Source organism: Haliaeetus leucocephalus, unplaced genomic scaffold (assembly GCF_000737465.1).
Source record: "Haliaeetus leucocephalus isolate CR32 unplaced genomic scaffold, Haliaeetus_leucocephalus-4.0 Scaffold295, whole genome shotgun sequence".
In the NCBI taxonomy this organism is placed as follows: Eukaryota; Metazoa; Chordata; class Aves; order Accipitriformes; family Accipitridae; genus Haliaeetus; species Haliaeetus leucocephalus.
This window is the reverse complement of record NW_010972731.1, coordinates 7,773,289-7,790,630: the sequence shown is the minus strand read 5'-3', so window position 1 is coordinate 7,790,630 and position 17,342 is coordinate 7,773,289.

The window sequence follows — 17,342 nt, the reverse complement described above, 5'->3', positions numbered from 1 at the left end:
GGTCTTCATCCATCTCTTCATGTTTTGAGGTTGTCTTTCTGCTCTAGTGTCCTTTGGGAAAGGAGGTCCTGCTATCTTCAAGGCACAAACCTCTCCGTTCTCCCTTGATCCTTTCATGTCCCCTCTCCTGAACGCTGCTGGGATGTGAATCCTCAGAAGTAGGACCCTGCAGCTCCGTACCCTCATGTCAATATCAAGATGATGGATCAGGGATTAATACCCAAAATCTGAGCCCAGCCAGGGCATCCATAGTCATCTAATACCTTCAACAGCTCTGCGACCTAAGGAAACAACTGGAAAGTAATGTGTTAATAATTTTCTGCCGTTTCCTTATCTTGCTTGCTGGATCCTTTTCAGTGTTTGTCCTGACCTCAGAGTTAGGCTCATTCATTCATTGCGTGGTGTGGCCGACTGCAGCGCCCCAACGCGTCCTGCGTTTCTCCCAGGCTTGGTGGGAGACATTTCGGCACTGAATTTTTTCCCAACGTGCCCGTTGAGTTTCTTTTACGGAAAAAGTGATGCTGGGGGGTCCTGAAGAAATTCCTAATTTCGAAATAACAAATTGATTTGGGGAAGGTACATTGTATTTGTGCATGTTTCCTGAGCTGTGCAGAGGGAACCGCTCGACTTGGCTTCGCATGTTTGTGGGAAACAAAAGCGTGTGCGTGTAAGGACACAAACCCAACCTAATGCCTCCGAAGTGCTGGTTGCTTTTCACAGATCCAGCCGTCTGTTGATTATCACAAGAGCAAGTTGTTATCTCGCTGTTACGTGTTGAGTTTGGAGAGTAAATGGAGCGTACGTTGTGCGGCGCCTTGTAAGGCTCCTAACCCTCAGCAGTGGCAGAGCTGAGAACGTGGAGGGAGCTGCTCACGCGCCGTGTCACGGCGTTTGCTGCCGTTTTCTCTCGCTGCGACTTAGGGCGAGAGACGTGTTCTTTCCTTGCAGGGGGCACACCAGCATTTTCCTGGGGATTGCATGGTGGATTTGCCTTTGGCGGGGCATCTTCGTGACCCAAGAGGTCCCTCCTTGTCCTATCATCCCTACTATGCTCCAGCCACAGTGGTGGGGGAGAGCTGGAGTATCTGAAGCCCCCAGGGAGATGGCTGGTGGAGCTCAGTAAAGCGGCACCTGCTCCTGGGGCCAACTCGCTGCCGTCACTTAGAGGCACAGCCCATGTAATCCACACTGTCCCCTGAACTCCAGTTTCTTCCCCACATCCACAGCTGCTGCGAGAGTTGTGCTTGCTCGGGGCTTTTCCAGCGCACTACGTTTTTACGCGGCGTTCAGTTTTTGCAAGCTGCTTCAGCCTAGTTTTTTTTCTTTATTTGTATAAAAAGTGAGCGTCGGCTCCTCGAGTTACCCTGCGTCTCAGAGAACTCTTTGTCCGCCTCATGGCAGATGCCTCAGATGGGACAGGGTTGGTCACGGTGGTTTTCTTCTTGCAGAAATTTGCAGCTCAAAGGAAAGAAGTCAATGCAGTGAACATTTCACGTTTTCAGGAAAAAAAGGTTGACTGAGAAACCTGAGCCCCCAAACATTACACAAACCCAACTGAAAATGGCTTCATCTTTATAAATGGGAAATGGTGCTCCTCTCTGAAGAGGGAACTCTTCAGGGATGTTTTTGTTTCATTCACAAGCCCACTTTCCCCTCGTTTGGATAAAAGCTCCCTCAGAAAATTTATGACCGTTGCTATGGTGGGAGTTGAGCTACTGAAGGACAAACTCCTCATAATTGGGAAAGAGGGGAAATAAGGAGGCAAAGAATGAAATACATCAGTTATTTCATAAATTTAGGACAGCCAGAAGAAGTCCATGCTGAAGACTGAGTTATGTATGTGGGCTATATATATAATTGAGGTTTATGGCCTGCAGGAGCAACTGTAACCAAAATGCAGAAGAGTCCCTGCCCTTCCCCTGTGCCAGGTTGACCCAGGCTGACATTTCGAAGGGGGAAATAATTTCTCCATCACTGCTGCTGCTTTTCTGCCACTGAGCACATTCACATTCCCAGTGTCGCACATGGAGATAACTGAAAAGCTGTTCTGGGCTTGTTTAGCAAAAGGAAATTGTATCATCTCCTTCAGCCTTTAAGGAAAAATCATGTCACTAGTCAAGTGTAAAGAATTGCTGACCCTTTTTGCTGAGATAAGGGTGTAATATCAGGCTCTTTTCTTCCCTCTTGTCCCTGCGCGATAGAAGTTAGGAGTGTGCGGGCCTAAAGACACAAATCAAAGCCCATCGCTTTTACCTTGAGTGAGATAACGCCGCCAAGAACAGAAGGACCCAGAAGAGCAGCTGGTTCGCAGAAGCTGGTGGGACCCCATCCCCACGTCTCCTGCACCAGGACCCCCGTGCACGGCAGGAATTGCCCCGCCGGGGCTGCTGCCCGTGCCGTTCAGCATGAAGCCCAGTGCTCGGGCGGAGGATGGCTAAATCCCGGCACCTGCGGTTTTCCGCCTGCCGGGTCCTGCTGCCATTCCAGTGGGTGGAAAGAATTCCCCGAGCCCGGCGGGAGCTGCTTTTATCTGTGCTGATACTGGGTCCCCATTTGGAAACTCTGCTGGGGAGAGGAAGATAATATAATAAGAATGCGACAGTGAGAAGGAAAGGTAAAGCAATGAGAAAAGACAATGCCTGACAGCCCGGGATGGAAAGAGATACTTACAGGAGGAGACAATTCCTATCTTTACGCCTAGGGAGGTTTCTGTCCATTAGTCACTTTTACATTAATAAGAGTTGTGTGGCCAAGTCCTAAAGAGCGGCTTATGAAGAGTGCAGCCCACTATAAAACATGTCATCCAGAGTGATAGACTTGCCTTGCAGCTCCGTTATCCCAGAAATGTGATGATAAAGAGAAATGAGGGCTGCAGCCTGCTGCAGCTGCTCTCTGGGAAGAGGCGTCCGGCTCGCGCTCGGCTGCCGGTGGCACACGGCAGTCCCGTGCTCTCTGCTTGCACCCTGGGCCACCTCGCTGACGTCGGCCCCGCTGCCGGCTACGTTTTGGAAGAAGCTACAGAGCTCTCTAGCATGGCTGGAGAAGTGGGCATTTTGAATTCTTCATCCCAGTGTGCCTGGAGGACTTGGATGCCCAAAGGGCCGTTGAGTAGGATGAAGACCTCCGCGCTGTTGGGCTCACTTGCTCAAGCTTGTTATCTCTAGTAGCATCCAGCCTTCACCCGCCAAGAGCCCACTGTTGTGAGCTGACGGCGTCCGTCCAAGTTCTGCAGACCACCCGCTGTACACATCCGTGGGGCTCATTAGTTCCCTTATAGCAGACAGAAGTCAAAAGACAGGTTGTGCTGTAGGTGCTGGACTTCACTTTTCATGGGTGCCCAGTCAAGTGAGACGCAAGGACATTTGGTGCGTCTCTGCTCTAGGTTACTGGGTTGGGTTGATGTTTAAGAAGTGAAACAAGAGGCTGCCTGTGAGTGGAAGAGGGATGATCCCTGATTATCTGGGCTTGTTCTTGGTGCTCAGTGCTTTGGAGTCAAGAGCTCATTCCTCGCCGTGCGAGGGTGGAGCAAGACAGCCGTGTGTTTAGTTTAACAGCCAGGAAAGAGAAGCCAAGAGGGAGAGTCCAGGGCCGGCCACTTTCCAAGGCTGACAATCACCTCCTTCAGCAGCTTATGGGATGATTTGATGGTGCAAAGAGCCACCCGATAAGACTCATGCAAGGCTCACCTGAAGGATGCTCAGGTGCCAGCCGGCGGCTCTCATCCGCACGCTTTCTGGGGAGACCCGCAACGGCAGCAGCCGCCTTGTCTCGTCCACGTACACAGGTTGCCCTTTCCAATTTGGCAGCTGCCAGGTACTTTTTAAATGCTTCAGCAGTGTTCCCTTGGTAACACTTTCAGATGCAGATCGCAACGTGTGTAGGAGAAATATTGAACTCTCCATCCAGCCACTTAATTACACAGTGAGCACCGTCCCGTTAGCGCATTAAACGCATGGCTATTCCTACTTCTCAAATGCAGATGTTATTTTTAGCTCTGACACGTTGCAAGTATCAAGTAACGGCAGGATCGGGTGCTCTCGACGCAGTGCCGGGGAATTTGCACAGGGGAACCCTTGGGATTTACCATGTAAGTTAAGACTGGCCCCGGCTGCCAAGGACGAGGCTGGATTTCCCCAGCCATCCCGACTGGCTGCCACTACGTGCCCGGTGGGTTTGGGGTTGTTCTGGTGTTGGGCTGGACCCGTCCCAGTGTCTGTTTGGGGGATCCAACCCAGCATCGCTTGCTGTGGACTTGGTGCCACCTCCAGTGGGTGCTCATGGGTGCTGCTCTGTGCAGCGCTCGCCATCCCAAGGAATGACTGACAGCATGCAAAATTATTTATGCTGAGATTTTAAAGCAAAGGGGAAAGAAAAGTAACTTTGTGTTGAATCCATGGCAATCTGGGTTCGTTATAGCTCCCTGCCAGCTCTGGTTTCCTTCTACCAGCCGCTCGTTTTATTAATTTGTCCATCTGCTTTGAGGGAAAGTGAGTGAAGTGGTACGGGGGGGGTTCTCTTTCCTTTTTCCGGGAAACCAGAGAGAAAAATCAGCTGGGAAATCTAGGCCATCCCATTGTGGCTCGATCTGGGCCTTGAAACCATCAAGCTGGGCTTATTTGAAAGTGGCCATTTCTTTCTCGGTCTCACTCTTTTGATTTTATTTTGACTTTATTTTATTCAGTCATCTGGAACAAGCAAGCACAGAGGGGAGGTAAGAGCAGAGAATGCTGATAATAGTTCTTTGGCAGCAAGTTGGGCATAAAATAGCTTTATCTGTTGGTTTTGCCTTTTTTTGCTCCCATTTGCAGCAGTTGAAAGGCATTCGCAGAGGGGCCGGGGCAGGCGGGCGCCGTAGGAAGGCTAGTTATCCCCGGGCTTTGCAAAGACGAATGCTGGCAGGGGTTGTGCCGTGTGAGCCGAGCGGCCCACCCCGATAGTTGATATTTTGCTGGAAATCTCTGTCCTTTCTGCACATTGAGCATCGTGGGGAGGCCGCTGGCAATTGCTCCCGTGTCCCTTCCTCTGACCTCGGCTGCAGGGCAGCGGTGCCTGCATCCGCCCCGCTCCTGTGCCAACCGCTGCCCCAACAGCATCCCTAATCTTAGGATAAACACATCAGTAAGTTGAAGGCTTGCATGTTCAGACTGTGGGGTTTTTTGGCCCACATATCACAGCTGACAGCCATGCTGACTTGGCTTTTTACCCCCAGAGGGTTTCCGTTGGGTTTTGCTGCCTGCAAACCCAGAGCTTGCTGCTTTGATGCAAACTCCTTCCCTGCAGTGTCTGAATGCGGCGCTCGCAACTTCTTCCTAGTTTATTTTAATCATGTCATTAGCCCAAAACTTCGCAGTTCCCTGCTCTCATGGCGGGATGCTCAGAGGTGTGCACTGCAGCCAGCGTGGGAAGCCCACTCACAGTTTCCCATGGTAGGGAGAGATGCGGATCCCCTGTACTCTGCGTGTTGCTCCATGCCCTCTCTTGCATTAGTTCACCCTTTTCTATCTGAATCTTTCTTTAAACCCATAATGTGGATTTTTCCTCCTTCCCCCAGCCTGTCTGTTATCCCTGCAAGGTCTCACAAGGTGGCAGTGTTATTGCTAGTCCACCACTGCGTTGCTTGCTATTTGTTCAGCGCAGTAAATATATGTGTTTAAAGTCAGCTTTGACATTGGTTATGATGCTGCAGAATGCGTTTTATAATATAGGAGGAAATATTGGGCGCAGGTGGCTGAGAGCAGCCTGTCTCCTTGCCCACCATGGAGGGCTTGCATGGTTTGTCCCCCAGCATCCACTGGAGCATGTGGGACATGGGACATGGGACATGGGACATGGCCAGCACCTCCTTCTCCCAGGGAGCAACTTGCAAGGGCAGACATTAAAGCAGCCAGAAATGTTTTCCCCTACTAGGAAGCAAAACCTCATCTGCGCCATTGTAGCAAGGTCCCCAACCATTAACAGAGGCAATCTTTGTCACTGTTGTCTGGTTTCTATGTTGTTTTGTTTCCCTGGTTCTCCAAAGGGGCTGGTGAGCAGCAACCACAGCAACAGAAGTGCACTTCTGTGAGAACAGCCGACGTGTTTGTTCAGAGCGTGTTGCCTGGGGCTGCTGCTCCCTGCGGGGAGAAACTGGGTTTGGGGAGGCAAGGTGAAGATGAGGATGGGAAGCGTGAGGCTGGGACGGTGCCACTCTTTGTATTAGCATGGCAGCTCAGCGGCTTGGCAGAGATGGAGATCAGCCCAGAGCATGGGGTGCAGAGGGCACCCCGGCACCAGGGTCTGCCCTGCGGCTTCCCACATCCACCACTGTAGTTCAACACCAACATGGAAATCCATCTTTAACAGGCAAAATTGGAGGCTAATATTAGCTCAGGCTCTAGGAGGCTGGGAGCTAAGAGGAAGCCCAGAATCTGCCTGTGTTTTTCTGTAAACCATCCCCGTCCTCTGCTGCTCCCCGGTGCTTTGAAGCAAAGCCTTGGGCTAGAGGATGGACACACGAGCATTTTCCTTGGCAGTATTTCCTGCATTATCTGCTGCTGCTCTGCCTCCTGCATTGCTGTCTCATGAACGCTTAAATTTCCTACTGTGTGGGCGCACGGAGCTCAGGGCTCTCAGAGCCAAAGCCCCCAGGAATACTGGGGGGGTGATGGTTGACATGGGATGTCAGGGTGGGAAGGATCCAGGGTGGGTCGAACATAGAGGCTGCATTACTGCCGGACACACGGACACCATCCCAGTGCTGCCGCATGGCCGGGCAAGTCCTCCCACTCCTCCTGTGCTGTTGGAGACCCCTGTAAGATCCCAAGGCTGGGATTGCTGGCCCTGCCAAAATACACGCCTCAGCTCCCATCGTGTTTTGGGGTGCAGGCGGTGGGGAGCCGAGGCATCCATCCTCAGCTGCCTGCACGCTGCCACTTCCCGGCGATAATGAACTTTATGGCTCACAAATGCGGTTTCCCATCTTTGCAGTTCCTTCTGCATCGCTTATTGATGGAGCAGATATGAGGTAGCCGGGCACCACCGTTATTTGCCTTATTGAAAAGCTTCTGTGTGTCTCTGTTTCTATAGTATGGCAGGAGTAGGGTTTCAGAAAGCTTATTATGTGCCCAGACTGACAGATTTTAACCTAAAATGCTTAACGTTGCACACGTCCTTAAGTGCTTGGCTGAATGGGAACCCATAGGAGCGTGCGAGCGCTGAAATGTTTTAGGTAGAAATCATCACAAATGTCGAGCTGATCTCTAAATCCTCGCTGTTGCCGAATATCAGTGGGAGTAAATGTCATTTTGAATGGCTGAGCCTGCGCCAATATGTGGTTGGGGGTCCACTGGAAGGCCTGGAGAGGGGTTTGTTAATTTTACGAGCTCCATCAGGCAGCAGAAGCAGAAGAGGTGGGGGCTGTGGGACTCCCCTGAGAAGCCCCGTTAAAACAAGCAGCCCCGGAGCTCGGCGGTGGCAGCGATGCTCTGCTCGGTGGCCACAGGCACGCACACATCTGCCGGCCAGAGCTCTTGGCTCTTCGCTGGGTTTCTCATTTCTTTGGTGTGAAAGCAGCTTTTGAAACCCGAGGGACTCCTCGTGAGTGGCGGGGTGACCGGGATCTCTGAACAACAAACGCTGGAGAGCTTTTCTGAAGAGCGAGCTGTAGGCTTTGTAGTTTGCACCCTCTCCACCCGTCTCCCCATGGGCGAGGGGTGATGAAATCAGAGCAGCACCAGCCAACGCTCCTGCCGGAGCAGTGGCCACACGAAGCATGGGCAGATAAAGCATTAGACCCAAAGCGTTAGACTCCCTGCGAGGAGCGTAGATTGGACTCCTTGGTAGGACAAGGGGTAATGGTTTGAAACTAGAGGAGGGTAGATTCAGACTAGATATAAAGGAGAAATTTTTTACGATGAGGCTGGTGAAACACTGACACAGGTTGCCTGGAGAGGTGGGAGATGCCCCATCCCTGGAAACATTCCAGGTCAGGTTGGTCGAGGCTCGGAGCAACCTGATCTAGTTGAAGATGTCACTGCTCATGGCAGAAGGGTTGGACGAGATGACCTTTAAAGGTCCCTTCCAACCCAAACCAGTCTATGATTCTACAATCCTTATGGGTCCCTTCCAATTTAATACCGTCTCCTTTTATACTGAAGAATTAAAAAATTCTCTCTCTGTGAGTTCCCATCATTTAGCAGCATCCAGAGGAGCGGGTCTCGCCTTCAGCATCGTGCTGCGATGCTGCGGTCATTGGGGTGAGCCTTCGGGGAAGCGCCTGATGCTGCTGCCCCGCGGCAGCGAGGACGGGAGCGCTTCACGCCTACCCATCATGTAAATGACCGGGGACCCAGAGAGCTAGATTAAATTGCGATGGAGTTGGGCATTCTCCAAGCCTCAGCTTTAGGCTTATAGCCCAGCCATATGGCCAAGGACACCACTAACTTCTCTCCAACCTCCCTGCAGAAGGCATCTTGCGACGCCTCGCGTGCACCGCCGGAGGCTTTCAGCGTCGTTACGCTCGTTGCCGATAAGAGTAATATATAATATTGATGTAGATCATCTGGCAGTCTTAAAGTGCTTTTAAATTGATGATCTGAGCATCAGAACAAGTGTTGGTTGTAAAAACCAAACCGCTGCTGTTCTGCGGTATTGCAGGCACAGGCTGAGCCAAGATTTTGAAGTAAAAGGCGGTTTTGGGGACTGCAGGACCCTCTTTTTCGTCAGCCTCTTTTGAAAAAAATTGGTGTGTTTTCTCTCAATTAATATATATGCTTTTCCAAAATGTGTCAGTTAAAAAAATCCTGAAGAGGATTCATGAAATTAACACTTTTTTTTCCCTGGATTTGGTTTTGTTGGGTGTTTCAGAGCTTTCCTTTAAGAACGTGAAGCTTTTTGTTGGGAATTTTCTGCGGAGGGTTTTTTCCACGCATTTCTCTGTGCTGTTTCGTAGCATGTCAGAAGTGGCAGGGCACAGAGTGCGACTGTTTTATTATTGCACAAAGATGAGGCGTTGCTCCAAAATGTTTCAGTCTGTCCCCTGTAGCATCTGCCCTTAATGACTTTAAAAAAGTAAATTAAAAAAAATGCTTCAGTTCATGCGTCAGTAGCACATGTCAGTAGTGGATAATTCCATACTGCTATTAGTACTGCACCAGGGAACTACAGAAACCTCATCAAAATAACCTACAAAACCACAAGGAGGAAAAAAAAAATCAGAATTTCTAACTCCTTGTCTTTTTTTTACTCCGCCGTGTTTTTTTCAGAAATGCTCTTGTCAGCCTTTCTCCGGGGACCGCGAGGGCTGTGCGAGTCCGAGGTGTCCTGGGAGCAGGGCAGACCCTCGACAAGAAGGTGGTGGTGTTAATTTGGGGTGCTGGTAGTATTTCTGTTGGGGTGGGAAGAGCAAATGCCTGCACCGAGATGTGCTGAGGAGCTCGCTGAGCAATTCATCCTGGGCAAATACTCAGTACAGTGTTTCCCCATATGCCTGTTTGAGGCAAGGCACGGGAAAGGAGGCAAGCAAATGAAAATCCAAGCTTGACCAAAATTTTCAATTTTGGCAGAGGAGGCAAGAGTTCGGGTTTGCAAACTCGCCCCATAGCAAGAAAATAGGAAATGCCTAATTAGCAATCTGGAAACGTATCCCTAAAAGATGTGACACAGTGTGCCTAGCTTTGTGGCAAGGAAAATCTGTGATTTAAATTTTAATTCCAAAGGTGCTGGATAAAAACCAGGAAATCTGGAAGTGTAAGAGGGCACAGGGAGGCCTGAGGAACACAGGGCACAAAATGTCTTCATGAAGATGAAAACCTATATTGCTGCTTTAGCTTTGAGATGATTGTGCAAGAGAATTGTTATGAAAATATGGAACTAATAGTTCTATTATCCTCTAATATCAAATGCAAACAAAAGCCTATTATGTTTTTGTATCTGAAATAACTTTTGTGTATGCGCTGTGGAGCACGGTGCAGGCAGGCTCCTGCTGCAGATTCGTCATCTCTCGAGGTGCCTTTGTCGGGGCTGGAGACATTTTCTCTGGCCGGTCTTGCTCACCCAGGTAAAGGACGGGACCAGTGACATGGGGACAGGCTGGGTGTCACCTGTAGTCACCTGGGAACGGTGGGTGCGTGGCTGGCCCCAGCCTTGCCCCAGCGATGCCCCATGTCTTTTGTGAAGTTACTGGTCCTGGCTGGGATATCGCGGGCTGCTCGACTTTTTTGTGGGGTATTAAGTGTCCCTTTGTCCTCGTCAGTGCGGGGAAATGTCACACGATTTGTACATCTTCGTGCGGACAAGGGGAAAATTGCGGCTAGTCGCAGGTCTGGCTTTCTGGGGGGTATTTCTGCAACATACAACACAATAACTAGGAATATAAGCTCAGCAGCATCAAGCATGAGCAGAGGGAGCCAGCAAATATGGCTTTGTCCTTTGCTCTGCCTTGCAACAGTGAGAAAACCTCCCTGCGGGTCGTCTTTGGCTCCGTCTCAGCATCTCCCTGTAGAATGGACATCCCCTGTCTCGTTAACCTGGCCAGGAGCTCAGCAGGGAGAGCTCTCCCAAAGCTGCAGGAGGTGGCTGAAGGAGACCCCTCACCTTTCCCTGCACATATGGTCGTGGCAAGAAACATCCCTCCAGTGCCCGAGAGCCCGCTTGGGGTGGCAGGTCCCACAGAAAGTTTCTGGAGCAACTCTGAATTTCATAGCTTGGCATGGAGGCACCCGGGCCACCCGCCTGTAGCAGAAGAGCCAGCTCCCAGCACCGTGCACAAAACCAGATGGAAGAAGAAGCGTTTCTCTCCCACGTTTCTCCCCAAGAGGCCCTTCTAAGAGATGACATTTTTTCTTTAACCCCTCTGATATTTTTTCCAGGATCTGAATTAACATGTGAAGCCCACAAATGAAGATGCTTTTTTTTTTTTTCTCCCTTCCTTTTTCTATTTTTCTTTCCCTAAGGGCTCCAGCGTGGGGATGTGATTCGAGGAATGGTCTGCTCTTAGTATTTTAGTCATTTGGGTATCCAGAAAAAGCCAACCTAAAGGCATCTCTGTGTGGGGTAGGCTCACTCAAGATATGCCTCATTAAGTGGATCTCTAGGAAAAGATGAGAGCTGAGGGGAGATAATTTTGACACTGTATCCCAGCCTTGCAGGGATGGGTTGCAAGTGTGTACGTCACCTCCAGCAAGGCTTGGCTTCCTAAATCCCCAGGCAGTTTGAAAATGTCACCCTTCATCTTAACCCTGTTCATCAAGTTTCATTTTACCAGGGAATGGCCCCAAAAAGGGACAAAGGGTGCTGTATGATGAGACTTTCCGGGGTGTAGCATTGTATGGAGAACAAATGTCCCTGAAAGTATATAAACTTCTGCTGCTTTATACCTTACCCGCTAAGTCCCAAAGCTTGTTAAATCCAAAGGTTTGTAGCAGTGGTTTAATGTCTTAAGCATTGACCCAAATTACCTGCTATCTGTCCTATAAGTGATTAGAAACGCTGCGGCTTGGGGAAAGATTGTCTCTTCCACAAGCCTTCCCATGGCCTGACAGTTCTGCATTTACAAGTTTTATTGGTTTAGAGTGCATTTGATAGCAACAATTTGACTTTGCTTATTGTAATGCTTTTTTTGTAAGCAGATTGGTTTGGTTTGAGTTTGTTTTTAAAAGCCTTATTCATCTCTAATCCAGAATAATACTATCTCCATGGCTTTTAACGTGATTAAATAAGGACAGCCTATGACGACACCGGGCAATTCGGTTTCCCAAAGTATATTGGATTTAGCACCGAGTGAGGCTGCTGGGCCATAAAAGGAAGAATTTTGGTGGGCTGGTTCAGGCAGTCCTTAGTTCAACCCCCATGTTCTCCCTGAAGGTCACTGTAGTACAAGTGCTCCGTAATTAAAGGGTGGAGAAGGAGAGCCTTTTTCAATCAGTTTTAGCCCCATCTCTGGATCTATTGCACTAAGCTGCGCCGCATTCCCCGCCCGTGATGCAGGAGCTCTTAACATCATGGGATTTCCTTGCTTAAAAGCTCATCGGTGACCAGTGATGGGAGAAGGAGCGGGGTGATCTCTGCATTGCCATGGCCATGGACTTCTCCGCTATTAAGTAACCGCTCTGCAAAGCTCTTGGGATTGCACAGCCAGCACCATGGCATCTCCCATCCTCCCTCCATCACCCTCATGCAGGTACTCTGCTCTCAAAGGGAGATGCTGAAGCACCCAGGCAGGACCCAGGAGCGATTAGTTCCCTGTGTGATCTTGTGCCAGTCACTCAGCCTCATTATGTCCTGCTTCCTTTGTGCTTAACTGGCGGATAATCTCTGGCAAAGTAGCTTTCCGTAAGGTGCTATAGGATAAACCCGTTGGCGGCTCCGAGGTGCTCGAAGGTGCTGTGCTGCAGGGATGTGCCAGCAGCTGAGCCCATGGCACGGAGGGGTGATGAATCGGCTGAGCATGGCAGAAACCTGTATATACAGCAGAGAAAAGAAGTTACTAGGGAAAATAAAGTGCCTACTTACTATTATTGCTGCTCCTCATAATAGCAGAGTGCTGTAAAAGTAAGTTGCAATTCACAGACAAGGGAAAGCCACAGGCCAAATCGTCCACTGGTAGAAAGTAATCTGGGGATTGGGCTTATTACGCCTGCTTGCATAAACTCACGCGTCTCTCTTGGTGTAATCTTAAAGCTCTTCAAATCCAAATTCCTAATGTGTCTGTAAAAATGTGCAATTTTTCAGGTCTTTTTTTCCCCAGTCCTGCCAGTCCCTAAAAAAGACGCTGCTTGTCTTCAGCTGTGAGGGATCAGGTGAGGGTGCGTGTGTCTTCTAGGCTGGGACCAGGATTCTGAACCTGCATCCCCAAAGCTCACTGCCGGTCGTGGACACACAACTCCCATGAAACCGTATCTCATTGCCATGTCTGCCACCAGCTCACAAAACCAAAGGGAAATATTATGGCATGTCTTCAGCTTCCTATTTTCCTGGCTCCCTGGAAGATGGTTCGTAATTATGGGGCAGTTTCTCTGTGTCTACAGTGTCATTAGTAGCTGTCAGAGATAATGGAAGGTGATGGTGGTGGGATGAAAGCAAAGCCACTTCTTCTGCTTCTCTGAGTGTAGTTGCCCTTTAGGTAAATGATAGTCACTTCCACAGCAATTAGTGCTTTCTGAAGTGTGTTTGATTAAATTAGATATCCCTCTTCCAAAAGTAGGAATAATTAATCTGTCCGTGACTTGAGTGCTGGCAACTTTGTCGCTTTGCTGTCAACTTTCAAAGACATCTTCAAGTAGTTGGGGAAAGGAGAACTTATTTTCAAGTCCTTATTTCTGTGAATTCTGAGACTACTCATTGGGGCCTTTTCTCTTAAACATATGTTTAATTTCTGAAGCCTTGACTTAGCGTGCAGTCAGGTGACTGGTACATTAAGCGCTGAAATGAGGCATATGTCTCGTATTTTGTTGAATTGAGACCACATCTCGTGGTTGACAGGTCTCTACACTAGATTCCCTTTTTTAGCAGAAGTAGACGTGCTGCAGGGAAGCATGAAAAGCAAGTCTTCCCGGTGAGCAAAGTGCAGGACGGGTCTCTGCGCCCGTTCATCTCCCGGCATTTCTGAGCTGGCAAACGCCAGTGCCTGCCAATGGTGGGAGGATGCTGGCCCCGGTCCAGCAGCTTGTTTCGGAGCTTCGTCACCGCCGTGGCTGCAGAAGCTGTTCCTGGCACCGAGACGGCCGGGACCCTGCCAGCAGGGTGGCCTCAGTGGCCTTGGCCAAGGCTATGTGGAGGTGGCCACCATGCACGCCAAACTCCGTGTGCCCCAGGGACGTGCCGGCTCGCCTCGGCGCTGCTTTGCACACCTCTGTGCCAGGCTCCATCGGCAGACGTGGCTTTACCGTCCTCCCTTCCTCGCAGGAGCTTTGCCGGCGAGGTCAGCTCATGGCACACCAGTCTGCTGACAACAAGGGAAGGAGGCATGAAGTATAATTAAATTGAAAGCATATTTAAACTGTTTTCTGAGCACTACTTGTGAAAGAGCACAGATATTCAGAGCATATTAAACTGTCAAATTTAATAAATCTTAAGCGGCATGGCCGTGGTCCAACACCAATGCATATTTTTTGCAGCACCATTTAATTAAGAGTGAGTATTGTTCTTTAAGCTTATTCATTGTTCATCTGAAACAGAGTGCACAGTAAGAGCCGTGGAAATGGGTTGGTTCAATAAATCAGACCTGGCTGCCGCTTTTTCATTCGATAGCATTGAATCTTAACCCAGAAAAAGGAAACACCATGGAAAAGATAAGGGCAGTACAGGGAGAAAATCGCCACGGTGACATGACGGAGGAATCGGTGCTGCTTGCTCCATCCAAAAGCAGTCTAATCACAAGGGCTGCGTTTAACACATTCATTGAGATGAGTTAAAATGGCAACAGGTCAGGGCTGGAGCAGGTCTTAAATTGGAGATTGCTTTTATCCCTACGACACAGCCGGCTGGTCCTGTGCTCTGCAGTGAGCCAGGAGGAGTGTGCTGAGCTGGACCGTAGCTGTTATAACTTCAGTATTATCTTGAGGAAGATGGCTTTTCTTTTTTTTTCCCATTACAATCTTGTTCCTCTACGGCCTTTTGAAGCAAGTTGAGCAGACCGGGTCATGAGAAGCCATCTCCTACAGAAACAACTCAAATGTGGTTTCTGGCATTAAAAATGATGGTGTGGTCACGGGAGCTGTCGAAAACCAAAATGATAAGAGGGGCAAAGGACCCTACGTTTCTCCCCAGGGTTGTGCACGTTGGGAAATCACCTCCAGCCCTTCTGAGCAGCTTTGCAGGGATGGGGTGCTTTGCACGAAGGCATTTGCGTGGTTGCATGTGTGGACCCATCCGTACGGGTTCAATAGCTTATTTTCACGTCTCTGCTTTCTGAGTCAAGCGATGGCCAAAGGGCCTGTTTGGGTTGCAATTTCCTGAGTGGGGATTGCAACCAAAACCACCAGCAGTTTTAGAGGGAAAGAAAAAGCAGGTGATGGAGAGGATCAGGTGCTCTGGGCCATGCAGAAACTTTCTGCCTTGTGTTGCTGTTTGGTCCAGCTCTGGGCTGGGGTTGATGGCCCCCCATTTGGCAGTGCTATGCTGGGTTAAGAAATCGCTGGCAAAGAGGATGTGTTTTGTACGTCTCAAAGTTTTACGGATGTTGATAAGGTCTGGGGAAACCAGTTACTCTTCTATGGACATGACAGGAGAGCTAGAAAACTCACTCCACAGAAATGTGTGAAAATAACCCAAATTTTTTACGATTGCTTCAGGATTTTTCTTCCAAACCCCTCAAATGCAGGGTTGCAAAGGGTTGCTGGATGATACGAAGTCTGTTCTGTGAAAACTCAGGTCCAGAGCTTGAAACCACTGTTCTGCTTTGCAGAGGCTTCTTGAGCATATCTCCTTGCACATACTCCTTCACCTTCTATTTTATTAGTTTTTATTGCTTCTACGGGGTTAAAAATTCCTATTAAATGAGGCAAAACATCACCCAGCAATGGGTGAGGAGCACAGCAAGCGTGTAATGGTGTTAGCCTGGGTGCCAGCCTTGCCTGCAGCACTCAGCAGCTCCCAGGCTGCTGGAGCCAGATCTGTCCTTGTGCATCTCATAAACCTCCATGGATTTTTCTTTTCCGTGGATGTTGCTTTGCCCATGGTTATGGATTTTGGTGGTTAAGTCATATCAGCAACATGAGCATTTTAGTGCATAAAATGGGCTCAAATCTTGTTGTCCTGGCAAAGTCTCTTACCGGCTCCGGGCGAGGAGCAGAGGGGAGGGATACCTGACAAGGCACGGCATGGGAGATGCAAAAACTCCTTCGCTGGGCAGTCATCCAGATTCCTTTGGAAGTTAATGGTTTGGCTGCTGAATTTACATTTGTATGTACTGATCTGTTTGGCTCCAGCCAGTACAGCTGGTTGTCCCCAGGTGATTGCAATGCCATTGCAGAAACAGGGATTTATTTTAAAGGTGCATACGGTAATTATTTTTTATATAGGGGTTTATAGCAAAACAAGGGGCTGTGTGCTGTAAGACCCGCTGTGAGTGATGGAGGGACTCAATCTCCGCAGCGTTTCCACACCCGATCGAGTTAGTCCAAGCAACGCATACAGCTAACGATACGCCGTAGTGACGGTCGTCTACACAGTGCCGCAATCCACCGCTCCTTTGCCAAATGCTGGGCAGACAGGTTGCTCGGTGAAGCTTCCAGCCCTGCCTGGAAGCCGCGGGGCCTCGGGTCAGCGCCCGACACGGGGCGAAGGTCCTTGGGCATCTGCAGCCTTTGGAAGGGACTGGGAATGCGGGACGTGCTGCGGCTGCAGGAATGCTCTGACCCACCCGCAAGCCTAACCTCTAAATTTACGCTGATTTTTCTGGAACTGCTTGAAGATTTTAATGACTTGTGAAGCCCTGCAGTTTGAGGAACCTGGCACAGAAAATCCATCCGTGTAATTAAACGGCACAAGTGGACCAGGCGCGGTGCTGATAAGCGGCTGAGGCCAAGGACCGCGGTCGCAGCCCTGTTTCCTACGGCTAATGCCAAATCTTCCTCTCTGGCCCCTTGCTGTGCATCCATCCCTGTGTGGAGCGAGAACCGGGCAAGGGAGGAGGCAGCTGCTTAGTTGTGGCAGAGCAGGGGCATTCCTTAATTTTTCTAAGGCACTTTGAGCTCTGGCGAAGTCCTACTGAAGCCCAAAACTCCTATATCTGGCATTTGAACTGTGCTCTGCAAGGCTCCTGATAGCAGATTTCAGGACACAAGGATGGCTCTTGCTATTTAGGTTGGCCAGGGAGGCTCTTCTTTACCCATTCCCATCCTTCAGAGGTACCTAAAAATTAGAGTGACTGTTGTAACACTCCAGATGTTACTTTCTGGGAAAAAAACCAGCAAAGTCGGAATAATTTACTAAGGAACTTCAAATGCAAATGAGGGAAGCTTTCCCAAGATCAGGCAAAATAAAACATTAAAATTCACACCCACCACTTCTGTCACACTTTCTTAGTCTCTGACAACGAGGAGGCCAACATTTGGCAATTCCTCATTTGGAGCTGTCAGTCTGTAACCTTCAATTTAGATTAAACGCCAGAGAAATCAAAGTCCCCTTCTCTGTGTCTCCTCCTCCCCACTTGGGTCCCTAACGAAAGCCCAACTACTCCTGCCCTTTTTTCCTTCCCAAATCTTAGGACCGATGAGACCAGGGAGGGTGCAGTGTTGCTATTTGCCCTCCCGCATGCTGGATTGAGACCTTCATCCCACAATTACAAAGAAATCCGAAATAGCGTGTGCCAGGCTGTAATAATCTTTGCAAATTCAGAGCTGAGATGCCCTTCTGCAAAGTCG